Genomic DNA, 9229 nt, shown 5'->3' with positions numbered 1-9229 from the left:
AGTGCCACCAGTTCTCCAGCGTTTAAAGAAGGGCCTTCCTCAACCTTACCTAGGGACAATGCTGGGGGTTGAACCAGGAATGTTCTGCAGGAAAAGTGAATGCTCTTCCACTGAGCTGCAGACTGCCACTCTGTTCCATGCAGCAGAAGTTGTTTCATGCAGCTCCTTGAGCGCTGAATACTCCGTTCAACAGAAGAAGAAGAAACTGACAACATACAATCTACAGAAGCACTTTGTTCTTCTTGCAAAATGCTGAACCCCTCGGATTTTAGCAACTCTTGGATGATCACAGTCCCTCCAGATTTGGTTATTTTTTTACTGCTTGTGGCAAAAATTAAAATGCAACGGTAATATAATGCGGGAGCTGCCCGGGAAACAATAATGAGAATTGAGTTCCGAGATGATTAAGCATTTTATTTTCCCAAGGTGCGCTGTGCTGGTATATAATTTTATGTAATGACAATTTAATAGAACAAAATGAGCCAAATTCATCACGGAAATCCATAGAGTTTCCTGCGGGATGAATTTAGCTTTATATATGTTCACAGATTACAGCGGTAAGAGCAGAAACACAGGTAACAGAGCAGTCGTTTCCCAATTAAGCCTCCCACCTTCATGACAGTTGGGGAAAGTGGCGCATGAAAAATAGTTACATTAGCGGGAGGCCAGAATCCGTAACATGGGACTCGGCTGAAACAGGGGCTTCTTGGCATTAACAGCATCATCCTGCCCTTCATGTCTCTTATCCTAGACAAATGGATGCTTTGTGAGGGGTTTTTTATTTTGCCTTTAGCCCAATTCGCTACAGGGAAACACTTCAAGCTCAGAGCTACATCACCGTGTGTGTGTGTGTGGAGCTCCTTCAGAGAATGGGACATAAAAGGAGAAGTCGGATAGATAATAAAGTTGAAGGTGACATTACAGCTTATTTGTTTATTTATTAATTTTCTCTGCTGCCTTATACCCGTAGATCTCAGGGCAGCCCACAACAGAAAATTACAATATAAAAAATAGAAAATACATAATAAAAATGAACAAAAACAAACCAGTACCTCCCCCCACCCCGTTCCACGGCACACTTAAAAGGGCATCAAGTGTCAATCAGCCAGAGGCCTAGTTGAAGAGGAACATCATTGCCTGGAGCCTAAAAGCGTAAAATGAAGGCGCCAGGTGAACTTCCCTGGGGAGAGCATGCCACAAATGGGGGGGGGGGGTTCCACATGGTTTATCTAAACAAAAAATGGTTTTTGTCCCAATTCCACAGATTGAAGTGGTTAAGCGGGCATATATGAATAAGGCCATCTCACAGGGAAGCTGGTCCCAGGTTGTTAAAGGGTCTATCGATCTCCCTTTCAGTGTATCTGGGGTTCCCTTCTAGAAGTTGCTGGGCTACAATATCTACAATACCTGACCATCGGCCATGCTGGCTGGGGCTAATGGGAACTGTAATCCAAGGACATCAATATAGGTCTATATTGACCCGTTGAGCCAGTGTGGTATAAGGATCAGAATGCTGAACTGAGACCTGGCAGACGAGATTCAAATCCCCTCTCAGCCATGATGCTCACTGGATGGCATTGGCCCAGCCACTGTCTCTTTCCCCAATGTACCTCACAGGGTTTGTTTGTTTTTTATGAGAATAAAATGGGGAGTGGGGTGAAAACCACATATGCCACCTCATTGGAGGAAAAAAGGGGATGACAAACAAACAAACATATTTGCAAATAAATAAACAAAAAGCTTATCATTGTTTTAATAATTATTTTATCTGCATTATGTGTTTTATTCTATTCTGGTTTGGGTTTCTTTTTTGCAATGGCTGCACAAATGAATAATATTTGCATTGTCTTGGCAAAAGGGAATAAACAATCACCTCGTCCCTGCCGCTAATCTCTCCCCGTGCTCCCCACCATCACCAACCATCCCCTTCAGGCATAACATCACCTCTAACCTTGTTTTCTATTCTGTGTATTTTATAAAGCTCTTCCCTCCCCACGTTGCCCGAAGCCGCGTGGCTTGTGCAGAAGCTCACCAGATTTATATCTTCCAGGCTGCCTGTCACAAGTAAAGGACTCTTGTGGTGTTGTTTGCAGCAGAAAAGGCCTTGTTTAGTTGCCATAACAATTGTGCTGTAACCTCTATAGCTTCTATTCTAATTTCGCCCTTACCTACCTCCTTGACAGTCCCCTGCAGCCGTGTCATTTGCTTTCAGGCTGCACACAGCTCTGACCTTTTTACCAGAATGGGTAGCATTTTCTCTCCGACTGCACGTCTCCTCAGCAGTCTCCTGGGGTGCTTGACCCCCTGACCTTTTGTTGACACCTGTGGGGCAGGTTGTGTCAATAGTCTGACACACATATATATTTTTCCTTTCTCCCAGAGAAAGAAAAAGTTTCAAGGGATACGGTTTATTTGCTTTATGCTTTGAGGTATGAATGGTTACTGAAGGAGAAAATTGCATTTTCCCAGGTAGAGTTTAAAGATGCTGGGGGTGCCTTTAACCCACACAGCCCTAAAAGGTTTGGGATTTTTGTTCTGTGACAGATCATTTACCACTGCCATTACCATCCGTGATAGAAAGCCACCGATGACATCACTCAGGTTCTTAACTTCAATTTCCTCTGGCGACGATGGAAATATTGTGGACCACTTTCTTCCCGGCCTGTTTTATTAAGAAAACAAATAGCCAAAAGAAAATTATATTTTCAAACGTCTTATTTTTTAAGAACCAGAAAAATAAACAAGGTTTCGTAAATTTATGAACCACACTGAAAACCACACTTATCTGTGCTGCAAGCTTAAACAGAACCAATAGCCAACCCTTCTCCCTAGAGAATATTGGGAACTGTAGTTATGAAAAGAAGGCTTAGGTTCTTATCTCAATAGGATGTACATCAAACTAGAATTGTCAGGACTCTTTGTGGGGAAACTGAGGCTGCTGTTCTAATCCCACTTAACTGGGAATTAGCCTCATTGCATTCGATAGGACATACTTTTTGAGTACACATGTTTAGAATTGCTCTGCAAGGCACTCATGAAACTGGTATTCTGTGCTATCCCCTTGCCCACAGAAGATTTGCAAAGCAGAAATGTTGTGGTTAATTTACTTTTGAATGCCTCTATCCAGATATTCAACACTGTGTATGCCAGGATCATCATGGACTAGTTTGCATTAGCTTCTGTAAAGGAAAGTATCAAGAGAAAGAGAGAGGGAGAGGGAGATGCAAGGGTGGTATAATGAAGTAGGGGAGAGGGAAAGGAAATAAAAAACAAAGACTAGTAATGAAGGAAACACAGGAATAGAGCCAACACAACCTTTCTGGAACTATTATGGGAAAGGTCACGCATCCTTAATGAGTAATGTGTTTTACACTGACTACTTGGATCCAAGATGGGTTTGTCAAGAACAAATCATAGCAGACAAAACTTAACTCCTTTTCATTGGTAGATCACGGGAATGTGATGGTCATAGTATATCTTGATTTCAGTAAAGCTTTTGACAATGTTTCTCATTATATCCTAGTTGACAACATGGCAATATGTAGACTGGATAATACTATTGTTAAATGGGTCCACAGCTGGTTCAACAAATGCATCTAGTGAGTTCTCATCCATGGGTAACATGTCACAGGATTTTTTCTTTGGACTGCATCTGCTTGCCATTTTTTAATCAGATGTTCAAGGGATGCTAATTCAAATGTGTAGATGATGCAAAGCTGGGAAAGATAGCTAATACCATAAGCAACAGAATCAAGATTCAAAACAATCTCAGCAGGCTGGAATACTGAGCCAAAAACCCACAAGAACAAAATCATCTGGGATAAATGTAAAGTCCTTCATTAAGGAACAAAAAAACACACCAATGAATATGAAAAGGAGTCCTAGTTGAGCACAAGCTGAATTTGAACCTGCCAGAAATGGGGCAAAGACCTGCAGAATCTCCTTTCTAACCCTTTCACCACTGTAACTTCTCTGGACAGGGGTGTGGTGGGACAAGGTGACAACAAAGTCATGTGTGTCAATGCCTAGCCATTCAAAGCCAGGAGTTTGATGTAGCAGTTAAATGCAATTTGGGGGAGCATAAAGAGGAACACAGTGTACAGATCATGAGAAGTAACTCTGGCCTGGTTGCATGTGAAATGTTGTCTCCATTACAGTGGTACCTCAGGTTACATACGGTTCAGGTTACAGACTCCGCTAACCCAGAAATAGTGCTTCAGGTTAAGAACTTTGCTTCAGGATGAGAACAGAAATCGTGCTCCAGTGGCACGGCAGCAGCAGGAGGCCCCATTAGCTAAAGTGGTGCTTCAGGTTAAGAACAGTTTCAGGTTAAGAACGGACCTCCGGAACGAATTAAGTACTTAACCCGAGGTACAGTACCACTGTACTGTCTTCTCTGATGGACAGAGCTCACCCACCCCACAGACCTGATATTCCGATGCTGGCTTGAAACTGAGACTATTTGCATGTGAAACATGCATTGTTCCACCCCCCCCCATGGCGAAAAACACACAGTCTGAACTCACCTGTAGATGCAAATACATAAGTCTTTACAGCTTGAGCTAAAAAGTTAAACCCCCATTACTAGCTGTAAAAGGTTTAATTATACTCTGCAGACAAAATATAGCAAAGGACTGTTCCTTTTTTTGCTTCTCCTTTGGGGCTGCACACTTCCATTGCTCAAAGAAAGACTGTTAGCAAGTTGCTGAAGCCCCAGACAGTTGTCTTTAAGATAAGGCTTCATTTGTGAAGACCTGAGATGGCTCAGTCTGGTTATTGGCCAATATTCTATAGCTGAAACAGGAGCCCCTTGATGTTACAACATGAGCCTGTCCTCTCTGAACTAAAAGACCCTTCTCTCCCAGCCTAGGCACATGGTTCATTCATGAGTTTCTCTTAGGACAGATTCAGTAAAGGGAAACAAGTCCGTCTCAGAGCTACATTGCAGTGGGGATTCCGTTGGGACACAACACATCGCTGGTGCAGAACAACTTCACACAGCAGTGGCATTGTAGCCATACCTACAGAAAACAAGCTTGCATGCTGTCGGCAAAGCTTTGTTGTGTAGGCAGTTGCAAAACAACGTCTCCTGCTGTTTACCAGCAAAGCAAAGTGACCTTCCCCACCTCCCCCCCCCAAAAGGGAGATAAATTGTTGAAATAATTTGATATTTCAAAAAAGGGGGTAGCATCAAAGTAATCATGGGAAAATCAAAATTTTCTTAGACTTCCTTACATTCCTCTACACACTCCCCCCCCCCCCGTTTCTGATCTCTTGTTAATACTTATCCTTTCCTAAGCCAAGGGGTATCCTATAGATCTGAATAATGTGAGGAAATAAGATCCTATCATGTGTTGCAGATGACATGCATGCATGAATGTTTCAGCATACATGTAAGCAGTTTTATTTTATTTTATGGTTTAGTACTTTTTTAAAAATGAAGGGACGCGGGTAGCGCTGTGGGTTAAACCACAGAGCCTAGGGCTTGCCAATCAGAAGGTCGGCGGTTCGAATCCCCACGATGGGGTAAGCTCCCGTTGCTCAGTCCCTTCTCCTGCCAACCTAGCAGTTCGAAAGCACGTCAAAGTGCAAGTGCAGGTACCACTCTGGCGGCAAGGTAAACGGCGTTTCCATGCGCTGCTCTGGTTCACCAGAAGCGGCTTAGTCATGCTGGCCACATGACCCGGAAGCTGTATGCCAGCTCCCTCGGCCAATAAAGCGAGATGAGCGCCGCAACCCCAGAGTTGGCCACGACTGGACCTAATGGTCAGGGGTCCCTTTACCTTTATCTTACTTTTTTAAAAAAACATTATTACTTATGGAGGGCACTCTAATTTTCTAAGTGTTTAGGGCCTCTAAAGGTCTTAATCCAGTCGTCGTAGTGTACGGTGATCAGTGTGGCATAAGAAGAGAAGCTTCGCCCCCCAAAACTTTGTCTGGGTGTTCCCCTAAAAAAAAGCTAAACAATCTTGGCTGGGTATTCCAGCACTTTGTTTTTCTAGAAGAAAAAAAAGCCCTGTTCAACTTAATGCCAGCACTCCCCATTTTGCAGCATTTAATTACAAACAGACTGTGTGTGGGGGACTTACATTTGATCACAGTTGGTCCTTTCTTCAAAGAAAGCATATATAGGACCACACATCATGGGGGGAATCGAACAGGATCTTTTTCTGCTCAGTTCACAATAGGTGTACTTCACTTGGTGCATCCACAGATAGGGATTGAGGATAAATTCAGTTCCGTTTGAATTTTAATGTGAATGTAGATAATTCACATCTTACCCAACAATCCAGGAACTGAAACACAGGTATCTTTCAAAAGGTACAGAGCTTTGCAGTAAAGTTCCCCAATTTAAAAAAGGTACAAAAAAATATCCCTATATCAGGGGAAAGTGTGCAAAAGCACACACATTTTAGTAGGGGGGGGGGAAATTAACATTAAAAAGAAAGTTGCTTGCAGAAAATTAGGAAAACTGCACACTAAAATGCTGAGGACTTTTTGCACAGACTTCAATAATTAAGGAAATTATAAACCAATGAGGAAATGTGATAAACTGAAGCTGAGATTGCAGGGGAAAGGTGAAAAAACTGAAATTCACAAATTCATTCATCCCTATCCCCAGGAAGACCATGTTCTGACAGAAAGGTTGAAGATGCACTGAGAAGGGAGTGCTTTTCTTTTCTTTTCTTTTCTTTCTTTCTTTCTTTCTTTCTTTCTTTCTTTCTTTCTTTCTTTCTTTCTTTCCAGATGCTGTTGCAACAGATTCTGCTTCACAACCCCAGAAGATGCACTTTGGAGATAAAGCAACAAAAGAGATTTCATTTAAAGGCAGACAAGTCATAACAGAGTCACACGTGCCACGCAAAGAGAGCTGCAGCTGCTGTCTTTCTAGTCTAAATAAAAATAAACCCCCTTCTCTTCTTTCCTCATTTCCAGGGAGCAAGAGATCTAACAGATTGTTATTCTTCAGTACATACGAGACACAGTTTCACTAGTGGAGAAGCGGGGCCACGGTAGCATGCATTTGTTAGAAATGTTAGACAGGGGAAGGAACTTTTCAAAGAGACTCATTTTTCATAGGATAGATAAAGAGATAGCGTGAGTTACATGCAACAGGTTGCACTGGCCTGGCCTGATGCACCTCTTGACATTATGCTGGAAGCTAGCATGGCTGAGACATCTATCGCACAGTAGGTTAGCTGCATGTATCATTGTCCCGAGGTTGAACTTGCCACATCTGGTGTCTGGGCTGGATTCCAAGGTAGAAAAACATAGGAAGAGCCTTCTGCATCAGACCCATCTGGTCCAGCATCCTTTTCTCACGGTGGGCAACCAGGCAGGTGTCTATGGGAAGCTCGCAAGAAAAGACTGATAGCTTGATCCTCCATGAATTTGTCTTACCTTCTTTCAAAGCCATTCACACTAGTGGCCATCACTTCTTTTAGTGACCGATGGGGGAGCATTGCCCTTGCCAATGCCAGGCTTCAGGGAATCTGAACCACCCGCCCCCCACGGCAGGCTGCCAGTAATAGACAAGAAGCTCTTACCAAGTCTTTTATTCAATATTCACAGAGAGAGGCTTAGAAACACTGCCTCTCCGAGTAATGGTGTTGCTGCGAATAAAGCCCCACCCCCTCCGTCTCTCCTATTACAGTGGTACCTCGGGTTACAGACGCTTCAGGTTACAGACGCTTCAGGTTACAGACTCCGCTAACACAGAATGACCTCGGGTTAAGAACTTTGCTTCAGGATGAGAATAGAAATCGCGGTGGCGTGGCGGCAGCAGGAGACCCCATTAGCTAAAGTGGTACCTCAGGTTAAGAACAGTTTCAGGTTAAGAATGGACCTCCGGAACGAATTAAGTTCTTAACCCGAGGTACCACTGTATACCTCATCCCTACGTTGGGTGATCTGTGCTTTCTGCCTCTGAGCTTTCTGTTCTCCTACTTTCAATGCCCGCTGAGTTCTGGTGGGATCTGGAATGCTTTCTAAAGACACTGAGTCTGTCAGCAGTCTCTCCTCTGGTGCTTCCTTTTCTTTCTGCTCCTCTCCCAATATTTCCCAGCTTCTCCCCTCTGCAGCCACTGAGCTATGACCTTCTGCAAACCACTGTTGTGAATCTATACTGTCTTCCGCTTCCCTGGAAGGTTCAGGCTGGGGAGGCGGTATCCACCATTCCTCCCCCTCCTCTGCCCAGTCCATGACAGGCAATGGCATCAGATCATCCCATTCCCCCAGAAGCCTCATCTTGTCACCACCTCCCAGGCCTGAAGCATGGTGCAATCCATTTTTGAGCAGGATGCAATCCAGCTGTGGGCCTTGGATCACTACTTCTAGAACCAGCATTTTAAACCAACCAGCCAATTCCAACTCAGCAACCCAGCCAGAACCTATAATGTCAGGAGTCCCGGTTCCCAGCTTGATAACACAGTAAGGATAGGTAATTAAAAAGGAGGATTTGTTGCAAAAACAAACAGATACACTCCGGACGGCTCTAACAAAACCTCTGGCATCATTACTCAAGATGACCCTTCTGAAGACTCCTTCCGGTGTCAACAGAAGATATTGAATTTACGACCCTTACATTTCTTGTTTTGCTTCCTATCTAACAGCCCTCCCATTCACTGACTCTTCAGACTTAGTGGATCTGCTCCAAACTCTTCCTTTTCTGAGAGGCTGTCTCTGAGACTGTTCGTGCCTTTTTGTGCTTCCTGCAAGCTTTGACTGTGTTCTAGCCTGCTCTCAGCTACTGCCTTATCAGCCTGCCCATCAAGGTCAGGAAGAGCTGATGTCTGCAGCTGCTGGCTCTCCCCTGCCTGACTAACATCTAAGGCTCTCTGTTTCTAGTTGCTTTCTGCAGTTGGCTGCAAATCTTCACTTGGAGCTGGCTCATTCCTGACATATAAGAATGGTCCCAATCAATGCCACAGAAGCTACAAGAGAAGGTCTTGCTTCCTTATAGGACTTTACCATGAGATCTATGGGCTCATCAGCTCAGAAACAGACAGTGGGTTACTAAGGCAATTCGTATATGATTTGGCATTCTCTATTTTATGAATGAATGAATGAATAAATAAATAAATAAATACCCAAAGGCACTTAAGCTGATTTACATGTTTTCAAAGCAATCTGAATTTCTAAGGTATAAAACTAAGGGAAACCAATTCAAGAATTTAAAATGATTTTTTAAATAAGTCTGTGCAGTGCAGGTTAAGCCAACCTAGTTATC

General features: G+C 43.5%; 1 long non-coding RNA gene across 1 annotated transcript; it reads right to left on the bottom strand.

Annotated features, from left to right (window-relative positions):
- Positions 1-393: 393 nt before the first annotated feature.
- Positions 394-7680, bottom strand: LOC308569789. The gene is made up of 3 exons (XR_014000855.1): positions 7142-7680; positions 6090-6790; positions 394-2662 (listed from the first exon to the last, which is right to left on the bottom strand). It is a non-coding gene; the product is annotated as an uncharacterized lncRNA (long non-coding RNA).
- Positions 7681-9229: the final 1549 nt, after the last annotated feature.

This window comes from Podarcis bocagei (assembly GCF_964188305.1).
Source record: "Podarcis bocagei genome assembly, chromosome: 12".
NCBI classification, from domain to species: domain Eukaryota; kingdom Metazoa; phylum Chordata; class Lepidosauria; order Squamata; family Lacertidae; genus Podarcis; species Podarcis bocagei.
Note: the sequence above shows the minus strand (reverse complement) of the source record. Positions and strands in the feature narration are given on the sequence as shown.